At 42.1% G+C, this 19,606-nt stretch overlaps 1 protein-coding gene across 2 annotated transcripts in view; it reads left to right on the top strand.

Moving 5' to 3' along the window:
• MDFIC (MyoD family inhibitor domain containing) overlaps positions 1-19,606 on the top strand; it is a 279,995-nt gene that overhangs the window by 222,553 nt on the left and 37,836 nt on the right. The gene's annotated exons all lie outside the window — the stretch shown is intronic.

Below are 19,606 nucleotides of genomic sequence, written 5' to 3'. Positions count from 1 at the left end.
GACAGTGTCAGATCATAGCTTGATTACTCTGGGTCTTCACTGGGCGGGGACCTCTCCAAGAACACCTCGATGGTATTTTCCGCTAGCTTTGACCCGAGATCCGGTGGCCAGAGAGGATCTACATTATTATAATTATTATATTTAAGCTTATAAAGCGCGCAGCTACCCGGAGGTTTCCCGGCGCTAGAGACCAAAAGGTGAGGGGAAGACAGATAGATAGCTCAAGTGACATTATTGGTTGAATAGCCAGGTCTTAGCTTCTTTACGAAATTCAAGATAACAAGGTTCCGTGCGAAGAGATAGAGGAAGAGAGTTCCAGAGGGATGGGGCCAGGACGGAGAAGGAGCGACCGCCCATCCTGGCTCTCTTGACTCTGGGAACTTGGAACCTATGCTGATTAGAGGATCGAAGGGTACGGGCAGGACTGTATCGATGCACTAGGGTATTCAGGTATGGAGGGGCCTGGCCTGTGTTTATCCTGTGCATATAGCAGAGGGCCTTAAATTTCATGCGGTTTTCAATACGTAACCAGTGCAATTTACGAAGTGCGTTGGAGGTAGGAGATGTGTTAGGTAGTTTACAGAGCAGCCGAGCCGCCATATTTTGGACTGTCTGTAATTTACGGGTTACCTCTTTGCACACCCCCAGGAGAATAATATTGCCGTAGTCCAGTCTAGAGGTGATTAAGGCCTGGACTACGGTTTTCTGGGTCTCCTGAGGGAGCATCCCGATGATTTTACGAAGCCACTTGATGATGGTAATACAGGTGGAGGACATTTTTATCACATGATTTTTCATGGAAAGTTGATCATCGAAAATGATGCCCAGATTACGAGCTGTTTTAGATGGTACGGGGGGCTTACCCATTTGTGAGGGCCAATGTTGGGGGCCCCACAGGGTAGTATTCTTGCCAAATAAGAGAAGCTCTGTTTTCCCCCCATTCAGCTTAAGTTTGTTTTCGTGCATCCACTTAGCGATGTTATTAAGACCGATACAGAGGGAAGAAGGGGTGGAATGGGAACCGGTTGAGAGAGAGTAGATGATCTGTGTATCATCAGCGTATGAGTAGATGGTTAATCCTGCCTGTTCTGCAATGTAGGCCAGAGAGCTGACGTACAGATTGAAAAGTAGGGGGCTTAGGATTGAGCCCTGGGGAACACCATGCGCTTATTTATAGATTTGAGAGGCAGAGGAGGGGGAAAAGACTTGGAAAGTGCGGTCTGAAAGAAAGCTGATGAGCCAGTTGAGGGCTGAGCCGGTGATGCCAGATGATCTGAGGGTATTTATGAGGATGGGGTGGGAGACCGTATCAAAAGCAGCACTCAAGTCGAGTAGAATGAGTGCTACGGTCTCCCCCTCATCCACTCGGCAACAAATAGTTTCTGAGACCCCCAGCAGGGTGGATTCTGTTGAGAAACCGGATCTGAAACCAGACTGAGATGGATGGAGGATCTTATTGGATTCAACATGCTGAGTGAGTTGTGTGATAATATGCTTTTCTAATATTTTTGAGAAAACAGGGAGGAGAGAAATGGGACGGAAATTGGATAGGTTGTTGGTGTCAGCATTGGCCTTTTTTAATAGTGGCTTGACCATAGCATGTTTCCACGCGGAGGGGACCTTGGCTTCTCTGAGGGAGGAATTAAGTAGATCCAGAATAATATTAAGAGAGGGGGTGTCCAAAGTTTTTAATATTTGAGGGGGAAGTGGATCCAGTGGAGAACCAGATTTAATATTGTTGATGATGTTGGTGAGTGAGGATCTGTTGAGAAGGTTCCAAGTACTAATTAGCTGGGCAGGTGAAATATGGATTTCCTCTGAGTGTTCGGCTTCAGGAAGGATAATAGATACCGATCTGTTGGTGGAACTACTCAGCTGAAGAGAAGTGGTGAGCTTGTCCACAGAAGCTTCTGGAACAGATAGGGTGGCTGAATTAGGTAGTTTTGGGGAAGGGAAAGGGGGATTGGCTTATCAAAATCAACATAAATGGAGTCAATTTTGCGGCCATTGCCAATTTTCTTTTACATAATGACCCACAGGACACAACCCCCCAGAATACTTGGGATGCTTTTAAAACAGTGATTCGGGGGAAGTGTATCCAGCCTTATTCGAATCTAAACAAACAAAGACTGAGGGAAAGGGCGGCTCTGGAGAAAGAATTGGAAGCCACAGAGCAAGCTCACAAAGCCAACCCCACACGTGCTCTCCAGAGGCAACTTACTGCTCCAAGGGGCAAATTAAGGTCTTTATATTCTAATCGGGCAAAGTTCTCACTGCTGAAGATTCGTCAGTCCTCTTTCATACAGGGCAATAAGGTGGGTTCAAATTTAGATCGCCAGCTTCGGGTACAAAGGGAAATGGACTTTATCGGGGGGGTTGTAGATCGTCAGGGACATCTCACACATTCTGACGCTGCTAAAGCAAATGTGTTTGGGGAGTTCTACAGGGAGTTATATCAGGGCAGCACTCCGGATACGGCGCGGCAACAATAATTTTTAGACGGCCTTGCCCTCCCACAGTTATTGAGGGCGTCGGCGGCAGATTTGGAAGCCCCCATCACCCAGGAGGAGGTTGGGGAGGCTATCTCGAGACTCAAACTGCATAAAGCCCAGGGTCCTGATGGCCTTACGCCCCATTTTTACAGATGTTTTTCAACAGAGCTTATTCCCCATCTTACGACCTTGTTTCAGGCTGTCGCTTCCGATGAGCAGGTCTCTGGTTCGATGGCAGAAGCCGTGATTTCGGTTATCCCCAAACCTGGAAAAGAGCCGCAATTGTGCGGCTCCTATAGGCCCATCGCACTCCTCAATCTGGACGCCAAGCTTTATTCTGCGGTTTTAGCAGCGTGTTTGGAATCGCTGATGCCTACATTAATCCACCCCGACCAGTCGGGTTTTATAAAAGGCAGACAAACCCATGATAACATCAGATGCACAGTCCATCTGATCGAGGAGGCTACGAGATTTCGGTTCCCCCCAGTGTTAGTGGCCTTGATGCGGAAAAGGCCTTTGATCGGGTGGACTGGACCTTTCTTGTTTTAAACATGCGGAAATTTGGGTTCGGGGACATTTTTATTAACATGGTGAAGGCCAACTATCACTATCTCGTGCGTGATGATTAACGGCTGTTCCTCCTCCCCCTTTGCTCTGAGTAGAAGCACGCGTCAGGGGTGTCCTCTATCGCCCCTTTTGTTTGCCCTCCGTATAGAACCCCTGGCGTTTAGATTACGAGCCAATGATGAGATCCAGGGCATCTCTTTTGGAGGGGTTGAACATAAAGCTTCTTTGTTTGCAGATGATATCCTCCTCTCACTTGAGAATCCGGCACCATCACTGCGAGCGGTGCAGGGAGAACTGCGAAGCTTTGAGCAAGTGGCCGGATTTAAAGTAAACTACTCTAAATCTTTTATACTTAACCTTACTTTCTCCCCTGCGGAGGTGTTTCGCTTGAAACTCACGGCGCCTTTCCAATGGGCTAAACGTTCCCTACTCTACCTGGGGGTACGCCTCACGGCTAAACTGGGTGACTTATACGAAGTGAATTACCCACCTCTCCTGGCCCAGCTCCGACAGGATTGTAAGCGGTGGTCGCCCCTCTACATTTCATGGCTGGGGCGAATTAATGCAATTAAAATGACGGTACTACCTACATTTTTATACTTGTTTCAGGCGCTCCCCATAGAACTAAACGGTACCCTGTTACCGATACTCCGCAAGTTGATCATCAAATTCATCTGGCAAGGGGGGAGGGCATGCCTCCCTCTTCATGTACTCCGGCGCCCACGTGTTCAAGGGGACTAGCCCTACCTGACCACCTTATACTATCAGGCTGCCCAGCTGCTGGTGGCAACTGAGTGGTCAGCCATGGAGTCCGAGAATTATTGGCTTCACATGGACCGCGCCGTTGTGGTGAGGTATATATGGGATGTGTTATGGAAGCCCAAACAGAATCGCCCTCCCAATGCTTATCTTAGTACTCCTACTCGTACGACTCTAACCACTTGGGATAAGGTTACCAACAGGGCGGGTTGGACATCTTTCCCTTCCCCGTACACGCCCATTCATTTTAATCCAGATTTCCCTCCGGCGCTACGTGAGGGGTCATTTGATTGCTGGAGGAAAGGGGACTGCCTCAAAATAGCTGATATTTTTCGCGACGGGGAGGTCCTGACGTTTACTGAATGTAGGAAGGAATTTGCGCTCCCACAGAGTGAACAGTATCGCTACTTACAGCTTAAACCCTGGGTTTTGATGCCTCCCTTCCGAGAGGTGGCTATTAGGGAGCGTACGGAGATGGAGAAGTTTGTGGCCCTGCGGGCGGGGTCCATGAAGGGAGCCATTTCGGCTATTTATGAGATGTTGCATTCCACTACATTCCCCCCATGAGCATGTTATATGCACTTTTGGGAACAGGTCCTGGGGACGGATATTACAGGTGGGGAATGGTCTCACGTCTGGAGAGATATCTCCAAGCATAATCGATCATTGGCTCTTCGAGAAGCCCACTATAAACTCCTCTATGATTGATACCTATACCCTACTAAGCTTCGCCGTAACTTTCCAGACACCTCAGATTTGTGTTGGCGGGGATGTGGACTTCAGGGGGACTTTAGGCATATATGGTGGGACTGCCCTAAGATTCGTCCTGTCTGGGATGAGATTCTTTCTCATATCAAAGACATATTGGGCTACCCGATTCAGACTTCCATAGTCTTCGCTCTCCTTGGTCTGCGAGACCTCCCTCTTGATCAGACAAACTAAGAAGGACAAAGCGATCATGTGGACATGTTTAGGGGCAGCCAAACTCACTTTAGCAGCTGCATGGAAGAAAACAGGCCCCAGCTATTTCATTGTGGCATGCCCGACTGTGAAGGATCATATCCATGGAACGCATGGCGGACATCTTCCAGACTGATTATGAAGACTTTATACTCCGCTGGGGACCTCTGGTGTCCTATTTGTCCCGGGGTTTGCCCTCTGCGGTATGTCCGCCACCGGTGCGGGCCATGCACCTATTCCAGCTATGGTGACTTTCTGTTGAACTTGTTGGCCTCAGAAGGTCCCCTGGATGTACTATGGTTCGGCCTGTACATCATCTCTAATACCTATACCAATGCTCAATTCTGTCTCTGTTATATTATTTTCTTATTGTTCTCATTATTATTTAGTCACCACCAGATGGGGAGGGAGGGAAGGGGGCTTCCGTAGGTTATAGGGGGGGGGGGTGTTACATGTTCTTGAAACAGGCATCCTACACTCTGTACAGGGATGTGACTGGCTTGGGGACTATGCTAAGCTGAACCCATCATAGCTACTTATTTTGCAACCCGGGAAATTGTAAGCCCCTTGTACCCTTGAGGGGGCTGTCTTTTGTATTTGGACTTGTTTGATGCTTAATAAAAAGACAACTTGACAACTGCCTATCAGTCCGCTGAACACCCTTCTGCCCACTTGGTTGACTGTCACGGTCCCAGTGCAGCCCTACCTCCCCAAAAACAACGCCTCCTGGAGCCTGTTCCAAACCTTGGATGAATGCACCATATACAAAACGCTGGCTACTCTGAAACTGTCTAATCACTACAATGACCCCCTGCCATCGAACCTCTTCTCCGAAGTTAGAACCTCCTTACTCCCACTTTGAACTAAGATCGTCAATGCATCACTTTGGCAAGGTGCTATTCCTGACTGCATAAAAGCGGGTCAAGTTACCGCGATCCTAAAGAAAGGAACTGCAGATCACACAGACGTTCACAACTTTCGCCCAATCTCTAACATCCCCACATTGGCAAAGCTCCTGGAAAAATATGTTCTCACCCAACTCTGTAACCACATCGATCACTTCCAACTCCTTGACCAGTGTCAATCTGGTTTGCGCCCGGGTCATAATACATAATCTGCGTTAACTCACATTGTTGCGCTAAGAATGTTGGATCAAAATTGATCTTTCCTTCTGATCGTTCTCGACTTTTCATCAGCATTTGACACTGTCAAACATGATAACCTAATTGACCTCCTGGAACACAGAATGGGGCTATCTGAGCCTGTACTAAACTGGTTCTCCTCATTCCTTCCTGGCTTAGGTGCATACCATAGGCAACCAGAAACCCCATTTCTAACCGAATGTCTTAGCAAATGTCTCAGACGGCTACCGCACACTATGAACCATAGCTATTTTTTAAAGTGGTATAATGAACTGCATATCCATTGTTTATTCAACAAATTACCAACTGTATACTAGTGTATTTAGATCAGCACTACAGACTCTCATATTTGCATTCATATGATGGAGCAAGAGACAAGGATATGCACATTTTTAGTGGAGTAGAGGTGTGACCATCCATTATAAGAAATTCAAAACTCAAAGTCATACGTTAAACTGATATTCCATAACGCCTATGAGTTTCAAAACTTTATAAATAAACTCAGCCTGCTGGTTAGTTTCTCTATATGGTCACCGAACTCCTGGGTTACTTTCAATATCCTTATAATGTTAAGTGAGTGTACTTTGTCCACTATGTATCACTCTAATATAAAATTCAGTGGATCATGTAAAGTTTTCTTTTTTATATTTCCAACTTGGCCTCTACTTTTAGGTTGTTTTAGTAGCTTACAATTTATAGTTTATATAATTAAATTATGCCTATTTTATCGGTTCTATACTTATAGTTTAAATGTTCAAATTGTAACCTTTTTGACCACTGAACGTTTTAGAAATCCTTGTCTGTATGTTTCGCTCTGCTAGTGTACTCAAGTGGTTTGATAAAGACATTAATACAATAATTTACTATCACACATTTCCGTTTGAGCACTTAAATAACGTACCTCTCAGAACGTTATTTAAACTAATCAGGAAGAAGTTTCAATCTTGATTCCCGCACCAGCTAGCCCTTGGTAATTCGAAGAGTTCCTTCGTAATATTGCTCCTAGATTCTCATCCGAACTGACAAACAAGTTTTATTTAGTACTTTTGGAAAGGCTTGCAGCATGGAAACGTATCCATCGCATATTTAAAACATATGTTGATAAATAAAACATATTAAATACATGCATAAAAAGAAAACAAGCATACCATTAAAATATACCTCGGGGCATGATTTAAAAATGCTTTCAAGGCTGAGATGAATGTCATTGATAATGGCAAAAGTGGATGGAGCAACAAGTAATTAATTTAGTCAAACAGTCTGACATTCTGTATTATTCCAGCGCTGTGCTTCCTTAGGAGGTTTAAAGACCGGTAGGCTAAGGCAGAAAAAGTCCCTTTCTTTCCAAGCTTTCACCAAACCACGAGCTGTTACTTGGATATGATAAAATGTCCATTTAGCATGTCATCCGTGTCACCTCAAATGACAGATTCTTGCCTCATATGTAAAATTAAGCTTCATTGAAATCCTCTATCTGTAAATCACTGCAGTCATTTGAGCAACGATTTTCAGTGGCCAAACTGTTAGTTTGAAGATACTGACAACCGAATCCTAACCCCTTAGTGAGGCCTCATTCCTTAGAAAATGCTTTTTAAGATATGAGAGAGATTTAAGGCAGATTACTCAGAGAGATTAAAAAAAAAATCTCTTATACCGACTAACATTCAGTAAGCCTTATAATCAAGCACTTCTGCTCTTTGTTGCATAATGACCGTGAGACTGAAGGACATTGTCCTCACGCCTACATCCTACTAACGTCTATGATAATCCTCAAGCAATGCATGCTTGTGCAAAATGACCATCTTTTGTGTGGTCCTCCCAAGTTTTGCCCTAACTGTTTTGCTGCTACCAGGAGTAAAAGTCTGCGAATCTCCATTTAAACATGTAAAAATTAGCCTAACCATAATTGGAATAGTTAACTTTCATATAAGGTGATAGCATGTGGTGCAGAAATAACCTATGGCAGGGAATGTTAAATGCCTCTTTTGGACTGCAGCACTGATTATGCAATCCACTATAGTGACAGAGAAACCATGGCTTCAGGCCTGCCCTGTGAAGCATGACACCTGATGTACAGACCTGTTAAAATAATCCTTTTTAACAGGTGAGAAACCCAGCTTTTAAATATTAATTAGTGACCATTAGGTTCACTTTGTTGCCCACAAGGTAAGGAGTCTTACATTTAAAAGTGGACCGTGTGAGAAATTACAACAGACATATTCCTCTTTCCTGAAGTGGTTACCTTTACATGGACTATATCTTGCTTGGTTTATTTATTTCTTTCTTTTACTGCTTAGAGGCAGTGGTGCAATGCTCCTGATCTTGCAGGGGGACCCTTGCAAAGTACATGGAGGGGCCCCCTCCTGACTAAATCAGGAGCTCTCCGGCTAGTGTACTGTGCTGAAGGGACCCCCTGGAGCTAGGATCCCCCCCCCCCCCACTGCGGGGGCATGTGTTATGCCACTGCTTCTACCTTCTCTCTGTTTTCAGGTACGCCAAGCGCCATATACTGAGTCAACTCCTGGGGTCACACCTGGGCCCATATGCTCCCCTGCTACTTATCAAGTAAATCAGAGTATTAAGAATTGCACTGCTTAGAATGTTCAGTCACTGTCATTTTAGGAAAGGGGACTGGGTGATTTACTAAATTATTTCTGTATGTCATGTTGATTTTTTTTTATCAACCATTATTAATTTGTAGAATAGCAATATAACTCGGGTAAAGAAGAATATTTGAATGCCTTCAGTAACTATTAAAGGATGCTTGTTGTACAACATTCCTATCTGGGTACTGTCATATTCAAATTTGAAACGGAATGCAAAATAAATCAAGCAAAACTGTATTGTGATATTTTTGCATTAACTCACTGAATAGTCAGTGTGTAGAAAAAAGTATAATACCATGTCCTTCTAAATTGCTGTTTTTTAGGGCATAAAAATATTTATTTCGCAAGTCTTTATGATGTTAGTTGTCACCATGTTTTTCTTTTAAAATCAGCAAAGCATAAAAAATTCAGTGTGAAATGAAAACTCGATTTAAAAGATAAGACTGTACCTTGTTATTAATTTTAATGTATGCACTCTGTGTTACAGAAGATGCAGTATGTGCTATTTACTGCCATGAACATATTCAAAGATAATTGCTGACAAAAGCCACTTCAGTGGCTGATTTAGAGGTACATCTTGTAATCTGAATGTTAGTCTGTAGGATGCAAACTACATATTGATGTGTTTTAAACTACTAGGTACTGCTTATGTGTGTTTTTCTTTTAAATAAATATAACATTGCAGGACACGTTGGGTTTCCTATGGTATTCATAGATGATGCTTTTAATTGATGAAAATCACAATATTGTTACATTTGGTTCGTGGAGAAAACCCCACAATGCATACATTATTATTTATTTATTTTTTATTTATTAATCGTGGTTCAGTACTTTTGAAAAATTGAAAATAAAGATCACGTTTTATATGCAGAGTAAGTCACAAGGGTTTTTTGAATATAGTTTCCGTACCTTGCGCGATAAATTATATGTAACTGGTTGTGCAGATGATTGCTTAATCTTTACAATTAAATGTATTACTTCTGTTTCTCCCAAGCAAAGGCACTGCCTTGTTTACATGCCAGGTTCAGTGTAATTCCATTCAGCTGTTTGCCATGCATCGAAAAATAAAGAATCATGAGAGTTAAAATGGGGAACGTCACTTTGGATACCTATGCTACCACTCTATTGCCTAAGTGCTTACTTTCTACAGAAGATATCTAGCCTACAGAATTGTCCCAAGAAATATCCAACGCCATAAGAAGCACTTTAAATGAGCAACTGAGCAACAGGGCCGATGCCCGGTGGAGCTGTTTAGGCAGTTAGAGAGGAGTTTGGCTCTGGTTCTCCCCCTGGGCCGCACCTACCCAGCCGGACATTGGACATTGTTTTTCTTTGTCTCCCTGTTGTGTTTCCTTCCCTCAACCACCTCCTCCCTCCTCCCTCCGTGATCCTGTGGCTACCTCCCCTTTCTAGCTTCTAGGTTATTATCTCTTGTTACTGTGTAATCACTGTTTTTCTCCTTATGTTTATTCTTGGCTCCTGTAACTGATTTTATTTTGTAACCTGTAACTCGTTGATCCTCATGTAAAGCTGTGGTGCCCAAGCAACTTTGGCAGATGCCCGGTGGAGCTGTCATATGCAGCTATAGAGGAGTTTGGCTCTGTTTCACCCTCGGCCGGCCCCTATCCAGCCGGACATTGGACATCGTTTTCCTCTCCTCCCCGTTGTGTTTTGCTACCTGCATTCCCTACCTCCCTTTACCTTTCCCCCTCTACCTCTTCACTCCCCAAGTGATGTGGGTTTCCGCTAATAATCTCACATTATTGTGTAATCTCATGCTTCTTCTTTTCTACTATGTCTATACTTGTCTATGTAATAATGGAACCTGTAACTCACTGAGCCTCATGTAAAGCACTCTGATACCTCCGGGTCTAGCCAGCGATATATAAAACTTTGCAAATAAAAAAATGGCAATTGACTCCGCAGATATTATTAGGCTGCTTAGATGTGGTCAATCAGACCTCAGAGTACGTCTGATGTTGACAAAACTCCAAATTTCTCTACAGAGCTTACCTTGGACCTCTCTTGGATGGACAAATATCCCCTTTGCGATGCACAAACTGGAACATTTTTTCAGATGTTATTGAACTTAACTAAAAAAGCAGGTTATGGTCTAAAATAGCTGGGACCATTAGGAACTTTGTGGGAACCCACCCCACTGTTCTTATTGAATTATTTATTGTCTCACTCTTTCGCTTTTTTGTCACCACTAACTAAATCACTGTTATAAAGTCACCCAATCAATAGACAATTGTGGCATTGTTCAGAAGGGGCCTCAGTCCTTAGGAAAGTTCCAGACTTTTGCATAGGCTTTATTGAGGGACTGAAACATATTGACGTTCTGCCTGGGTTTTATTGAGCACCATGTACTTTACTTTTTATTTGTCACCAGTTTGCAAACTTGATAAAAGTAATGATTGACTATTAGCAAGTGTTGAACTCTTGCTACACCCACTCCTACAGAATACACCACAGATGGTTACATTGCTTGGGTTGTTATGGTTGATACTATTTTTACTAAAAGGGAAAAAATGTTGCTAATAATTTTGGTACCATTTGAAGAATCTGTGCAAAACGTGTCAAACAGGTTGTGCAATTGTCTACCTTTTGGCATGTGAAGTTTTGCATAGAACCATATGAGTAAAACAGTGAACGGAGGGGGTAAAAAAAAATGCTTTCTCTAGCTATCATTGGAATCGTTTTTCACCACTACAGAAAAACCACTGAAAAGATTGACACCAGCTGAGGCACAAAAGTAGAACCTAATTTGGAACATGCTGTTTCTGTGTTTTGATGTAATCCTGTTCTAATAGTTTTTTAGATATTTGTGCTACACATAGGTATCAGTGGCTTTGAAAATGTAAATTTGCATTTCTTGACCAGTAATTTTCAGGCTTTCCACATGCTTGGTTACGTTGGGGGTCAGAGGATCCTAAGTTTTAGAAAACAAATGAATCAAATGTACACTGACATGGTCCATTGACTAGCATGTTCGAATTGGCCGGCTGCAACTCTAAACTGAAAAATATTGGGGACTTTGAGTACCCCATGATCTCTGAGACAATGTGGAGTGGGGCCAATTAGACTTACATGTCTTCCACAAATTCTAAACAAAATGCAGTTTACTGTTCAACATCTGTGGAATCCCTAGCAGTCCAAAGACCTCCATTTCTTCCACAGAGGTAAAAATTCTGATAGTAAATGTAACATTTGCAGAATATGAGGACCTTGGTTTTCACTGAGCAATGCAGTCTGAGTCCCATTTTCGCTATGTTGGTTAGACAGGTGGCTGAGCAGAGGATGTGTTCTACAGTCTAGCTCTGTGGCCACTTTCTACTGCTTTTGGCCAACGACTCTGTGCAGTGAGGACAGGTTGCCTGTGTGGTAAGGCATCAGACTTCGGCAGAGGCCATTCCCTTCAGGAAAAAATCTGCCACATAGGGCACTTGACAAAAAGTCTAGTCTAGTTTAGGCTATAACAGGAATTGGTAATTGTGTCTTTTCATGAAACTGGTTACCGAAAGAAAACAAATCACAAGGTTTGAGAGGGAAATATTTATACTTATAAAGAAGAAAATACTGAAACAAAACCGATAGAAAGGGTTCTATTTGATACCAGTAAATGTGGCTATAAAAAGCGATTTTCCCCCTCTCTTTTTTCTTTTTTATCTTGTATTTTTACTTAAAAAATTCACTTGAAACTGAACAACTTTTAGTTCATAAAAATGAAGCTGGAGTAAACAACCATAAGAATAACAAAAAAAAGTATAGGGGTAGATTGAAAATATAACAAGTTGTGCTCTGCACACCGCCTTGCTTAAGACCACTTGCATCTGGAATTTGGCTGCACAGGGGTGTTGAGTGACGAACCCTGGCTAGGTGTCAGCCCTGAGGACAGCCTGCACTATGCACGGCTGAAGGTCGAATGTAGTAGGGGCTGGTTGTTTGTGAGCTGCATACAGTAGTTATTAAAAGCCCCGATCATTCACTGAAATACCTTTATAAAGTGAAGATATGGCTATTCCTTTTCATTGATATATACTTAAGAGAAACTCAGAAGTTCCTTACGTGAACTGTAAATCATGCCCTTTGCCATCCACTGCTCATGCCTTTTTACATAACATCATTGATAGTATCACAAATAACATTATTTATGACATCATTGATTAAAACATGCAAAACATAAAAAAATGTAGGTGTAAGAATATTTCAAAATAATTTTGCTATACCTTCAACACTTTTAAACTTCCACACCAGCCAGCAATAGACGCAATTGTGGACACAATTTGCTTTACGTTAATGTAGGGTCATATTTTGGCTATTCTCCATACCAAATATTCAAATTCCAAGGCTCTAAATACAAAAGCAGTGTAATCTAAACTGCTGTTGGTAATCTATTCTTACTAGACATAATTCGCGTCATACTAGGTGTACAGTGTTCCAGATTCTAGTGCTTAGTTTGCGCAGTGAAACATCTCTATTTAACATTCTACTTATTTTGCCCCTAGTTGGCCATGGGTTAAACCGCAGGCATTGAGCATGTTACTTTAATACAAAACACGCTGTATTAACCTTTTTATCATTGTTCTGCCCTTATTTGCTATTAAATGAGCACATTAAAAAGACTTGCGTGCAGTGCTTAATTTAAGCTGGTGGTTTCCAGTACACAGCACCAGCACTTAATTGTCAAAAACAGCTTCAATGACATTCTACCTCAAGGTAGCGGAGTTGTCTAATATAGAGATAAGTATTATAACAGTTGTTTATTAATATAATTATTAATATAATATACATTAAAAATGACTAGTACCTGCCACCCAAGCCACTCTTATAGCTTTGGGGGCCTGGAATTGTCTGAATTGTCTCACTAATAAGAGTGTGATGGTTAGTAGTTGTGTTTGGTACTGTCATTGGCTGTGCTGGCAGAGACATTGAAGGGTGCAAACTGCAGTGGCCTGCTGGCGAGGGCCCTGGCACTTATTTAAAAAAATACTTATTTAGCACTGTTTGTATGTAATGCAATACAGTGTGCTATGCATTTAATAAATGAGCACTTGGCAACAAATTGTTACCGACAGTAAAATGTAGACCCTGGTGGTAAGACACTCCGAGTAAAAAAGTACACATAGGACCCATTCAGAACAAAACACTTCTCCATCATTGTTAGTGCATTCACCATTCCAATTATGTGCTCCTCGAGCTTTAACTCTGTAGAGTTGGTTTTACCGTCAAGGGATATTGTCTCCTTCTGTAATGTTTGGTATTTACTGTTTGTATTAATTGCTAATTATTGTTGGTGTAGTTCCTGCTGCTTTGTCCCTAACCAGGTACCTTGTTGTTGTATACCCAAAAAGATTGAATCATAAGCAGAGCAAAAATAATTTAAATGTTTCCTCACTCACATTATACTTCAGTACGTCTCACCAGTCTTTGCTGTAGGATTTCTTTATTAAAATGTTAGAATTGTTAGAGCTGGGGCAATGTTTATCTAGCTTAGAAATACATTACTGTGCAAAGTTTGCAAATGTCCTGAAAAGTTTTTATGTAACATGTAAACTCTTCTTTGCGGAGAGACCTGTGACAATGTACTGTAGCGGAGGAACATGGTAATAGAATATATGATATAGAAATATATTGCCTTTTTTATTACTGCACCACAGACAGCAGTTTCATGTATAGTTATTACCAGCTACAATATCTGCTAGTTTTCTCTGAAAAGAAGTTCTCTCTATTGAATCATTAATCCAATATTTATAATTCTTATTGAAAATTCAACTCAGCAGTGTATAAAATATTGACCTATCTAAATCAGCTGGTTTGCTTCAGATTAAAAATACCATGGAAAGCAGAATATTTCTTAAGACATTTTGAATTGTTCAACATGGATATTAGATGTTCAGTCTCTCTGTCAGGAAGTGAATACATTGCCTATGCCTTTAAACATATAGCAGCTGGCCAGTCCCATTCTGATGTTGTCAGGACAATTGGTATTTGAAATTCTCAAGTGTATTGAATTAGTTCCTGAACAGGAAGAATAAAAACTTTTCTAGCGCAAAAATTGAGCAAAGTGGGATCTTTTGTAGAAACGCGTGGTCTGTTTAGAATGATATAACAGACGTTGATGGTTCACATATCAAACAAAATGCTAGCTTACCACAAAAAATGTGTCAGAAAGTTTCTTTGTACCTTTAACACGTACGATTATGTAGTACAAAATGCAGAGTTTGTAAAAAATGTTGAATGTACGGGCAGAAATGAATAATTCAAAACAACCCATAAGTTTTGCATTCTATTGTATCTTTTATAACGCAGGCAGAAGATAGCAGCATTGTGTTCCCAATAGAGCTGAATTTGCACAAGTTACACCTCTGAAAATGCCAGATGGTCTGTGGTCTACTTCTGAGCTGTCACATATGTAAAATCTGAAAAACGAAAGACAGCTGAATGAGGGAAGTGGATCATTAAAGGGAGAGATCGGGTCCCTCGACATCACAGCGTTTGAAGCAAGTTTTGTCTCTACCTATTTCCATTCCCTATTTCCTAACACAATACTGCCATATGTGTATTTAATTAAAACAAGGCCGCTTTAATCATAGCAAAGTGTCTTAATTTTGTCGGTGTCATGTGTAATGCTGTCTTGTAGACACATTGCAGGATGCCTAATTGAAATCGAGAGTGTTTTCACCATGCAATTTAATTCTCCTCGCTGAAACCTGGTAATAAATATGATATGTACTGAGAAAATATGTGCATTATTAGATGTGACTGGAGGAAGGCTGATGATTGGTTGATCCGTTGTCATATTTGACTACTTTAAAGCCAGTATGAATTATTTAGCAGTGCTATGAATTAAATAAAATTCTATTAGCTTTATCTTTATAAAGAGTAGAGACTGCAACATGAAGATATGGCTACACATTTGAGATGAGCAACATGCCCCTCACAAATGTGCGACTACATTTTGAGAGCTTGCACGTTCCGCGTAATAACTGTGGCCTGGGGAAGAGAGAGGGCCTGAGAGGAATTGCTGTGCTCCCAGACCCATGCCAAGTCTAAACATGTATTAGAGATGCCAAGGTGCACCCTCTGCTCTAATGTTCATTTGCACCCACGTACTACGTGTGTATAGTAATGGTCCATTTCTGCATCCACGTCACTCAGGTGTGTGGCACTGAATCTATGAATCTATGAGCCTGCTTACACATCTCTTAAGGGTTTGTGGGATAGAATCTACAGACCATAAAGACCAGATACACTTAAATTCATTTAAAAAACATTTCTTACCTACCTTGAGTGGTAACATGGTAATACATTTAGTTTTCCATTGTACATGGAAGTCGGAACCCATTGAGTTCTTCTGTGTTAAAAACATATTTCTATCCCCAGTTAGCATTTGACATTGCCCTCTGCCAGCCACATGTCATATAGCTTTTGCACAGGAGAAAGAGTTGTGCACCGCTCACATCACTTTGTAAAAACGCAATATGGCAAGATACTTCCCAGCCACATCACTGGCTCGCACCCATAGTACATACTTTGCACAAGAGGCATTTGCAGTTAATAATCCTAATCAGTGTACGCCCAGCTCCTTTTTCATATGCACATTTTCATCTGGTGGATCAGTGTATGCACATAATTGTGTCAGTCTGTCTAAGTAAACTATGCTACTAAACATAGAGCACCCAGATTACCCATGAGCGGACCAAAAAATGGATGACTTGTGCACTCAGTTTACAATACACAGATGTTCTGAATGTGTTCCAAACAGTAGACTGTGTAGCCCACAAACACCAAATGTATGTTGACCAGCAACTTTCTGCTTGTTTCCAAATGTCCCACAGACACCGAGTGGTACTCCACAATGGTGGTAGCATTCACAGACTGTATCTGCTCTTTTGTAGATGGGGAGGGGGACTTCATTCATCCATTAAGAGTTGGGGGCTGGATGCCCCTCTGCAGAAACTGAAAAAATTACCACAGCCTCACTGTCAGTTTCTTTGCAGGGATAGAAAATGCAGTTTTTGGAAGCATCCTTTCAGTCTGTTCATCCTATCACCAGCATATCAAATCAAATCATGTTCAAACTTTACCGATTGGTTGCTAAAAACCATTACAATCAACCGATCATTGTATTTATAGGAGCAAAAGTATACTATACACATTGCCTTCCAATAGTTACTCAACAAAGAAATTAATCAACAAATAAAAACTGGTCAGCACAAAAAGTCATTATAATTTGCTATGACAAGATCAAAATGTATCAAATGTGACATTACATAATAGCATTCCAGTCAAGACAATAGATCTTTATTCGTCCAGTATAGACCATAAAAGCTTTTAAAACGCCCATAAAACAGTTCATTTCACAGCTGTACATAAGCATATCTCTGGATAAATATAGAAACAAATATATAAAACACAGGTGCAGTACAGGATAGAACAGGCACAAGTTCATTTCTAAAATAAAAATAGCTTCTAAATAGGACAGGGGAAACTGTAAAAATGGGTATAAATTAGCAGTCTAATGGTTTAACTTAAAAGAACCTGACAACAAAACCTCTAGCATTGGGTCCGGTATGTTAGCAGGAAATAATCAGAACCACCCAAAACCATTCCTTTGATTACATAAAAAAAAAAAACAGTATAAGCATGACTACATCAGATGGTCATGTAAAGTTCTAGTGCTTTGTTACAGTACCAAACACAGTAAGTGGTAACATAAGGTCAACCCCTGTACTAGCCCTACACGGTGCCATCTATTGAAATAAAAAAAATTAAAACACTAATTAATAAATAACTTTTTCCTGAGTCTGAGTGTTCCAGCTAGGAAACTTGCCACCCCAAAAACAAATTGTGGGGGAGGACAGCATTTGTAAGTACGTCCAAGCTGGTCTTACATGTTCGAAATAACTATTTCACTCCAGTGCAAGAATGTATGTAGACCTTAAGACCAGATAAAAATCACACACAAAAAAGTGCAAAATGGATTAGTCCGAAATATTGTCACAGGAACCTGGATTTAAATTACCTGGTGTATGGAACCCACTGGGAAAAGCGAAGGACAGGTGAATTAAGTTAAACCTGGGCATTGGTAATAAGTTACAAATAGGGTTCCCTCTGGGACATGTTTGCAGCAGAGTTTATTTTCTAACTGTGGGTTTGAGTAACTCCCTGCCTTCTCTTTCGTTTTGCCACCTGGTTAGGAACAAGTTTTTTTATCCTGCAACTTCCGTATCCACAGCTGTCTGGGTAAACAGGTCTATAAAAACCCACGCTTGTCAACATCTGCTTGACATACCCGAGTCAAGTTATGTCAAGAGTGCCAGTGAGAGATCTAGAGTCCTCAATCACAATCAGATTTAATTTAAGAGCTGGGGTGGACCAGATTTTTCGCAACCGCAAGATGGGTGCCAGGACGATGATGTCAGTGATGTAACCTAGGCCCACTTCCTCATGTACTGAAAACGATTGGGTACTAGCAGGAACGGCAAGGAGACTGCGCAGAAATTTATTTTCAATCACATGAAACTCCCACAAATATCACACCCATAAGTTGCCTCCTTAGAGGCCCTTCTCACGATACATGGTAAGCATGGTTTTTACCGGTTTGGCCCGAGCCTCTTGGCAAAATCTGAGGTCTCTCATAACATAATATAACATGTGTATTGGTAAAGCACACGTTCACCCAGAGGTATCTTGGCGCTGAATAACAGATGTGTATTGTTACCCAACTCAATGGTACTCATTTTATTGACCTTAGATGGATCAAGGGCTGAGTGAACCCGCCAGGATTTGAACCTGTGACCATGAGGTCAAACACAGGCCCCTACAGAGGACGCATTAGTCCATTGTGGAAACATAAAATGTTATTTTTCAGGGATTATTGTGCTAACCATGTCCCTCTCGATTCAGAAAAGGGGGTGGTGATGAACAGAGTGTCTGAATTAAGCAGACCACTCTTACCCAGTCCAAAGATCAGGGCTTGATCCATCACCGTTATTTAGCTCACTGCCTCATCCCAGCTCAGAACCTGGCTATATGCAAATTAGTCTGTCCCTGGCCCAGTGCATCATGGGAACAGGGCAGACCAAACTACCAAGCCAATTCTTCACCAGAAAGGAGACAAGCTACCGGGGACCGGTTTCTGGCATTTCAGCCTCGTCGGCCCGGCTTGCTTGAATCCTGATGGAGCAGTGAGCAAGGGACTCATGTCTGAGTATACCCTGCCACACCTATAGTGGCCAAAAACGATTCAGAAAAGGGGGTGGTGATGAACAGAGTGTCTGAATTAAGCAGACCACTCTTACCCAGTCCAAAGATCAGGGCTTGATCCATCACCGTTATTTAGCTCACTGCCTCATCCCAGCTCAGAACCTGGCTATATGCAAATTAGTCTGTCCCTGGCCCAGTGCATCATGGGAACAGGGCAGACCAAACTACCAAGCCAATTCTTCACCAGAAAGGAGACAAGCTACCGGGGACCGGTTTCTGGCATTTCAGCCTCGTCGGCCCGGCTTGCTTGAATCCTGATGGAGCAGGGAGCAAGGGACTCATGTCTGAGTATACCCTGCCACACCTATAGTGGCCAAAAACGATTCAGAAAAGGGGGTGGTGATGAACAGAGTGTCTGAATTAAGCAGACCACTCTTACCCAGTCCAAAGATCAGGGCTTGATCCATCACCGTTATTTAGCTCACTGCCTCATCCCAGCTCAGAACCTGGCTATATGCAAATTAGTCTGTCCCTGGCCCAGTGCATCATGGGAACAGGGCAGACCAAACTACCAAAGCCAATTCTTCACCAGAAAGGAGACAAGCTACCGGGGACCGGTTTCCGGCATTTCAGCCTCGTCGGCCCGGCTTGCTTGAATCCTGATGGAGCAGTGAGCAAGGGACTCATGTCTGAGTATACCCTGCCACACCTATAGTGGCCAAAAACGATTCAGAAAAGGGGGTGGTGATGAACAGAGTGTCTGAATTAAGCAGACCACTCTTACCCAGTCCAAAGATCAGGGCTTGATCCATCACCGTTATTTAGCTCACGGCCTCATCCCAGCTCAGAACCTGGCTATATGCAAATT

This window comes from Lissotriton helveticus, chromosome 1_1 (assembly GCF_964261635.1).
Source record: "Lissotriton helveticus chromosome 1_1, aLisHel1.1, whole genome shotgun sequence".
In the NCBI taxonomy this organism is placed as follows: domain Eukaryota; kingdom Metazoa; phylum Chordata; class Amphibia; order Caudata; family Salamandridae; genus Lissotriton; species Lissotriton helveticus.
Note: the sequence above shows the minus strand (reverse complement) of the source record. Positions and strands in the feature narration are given on the sequence as shown.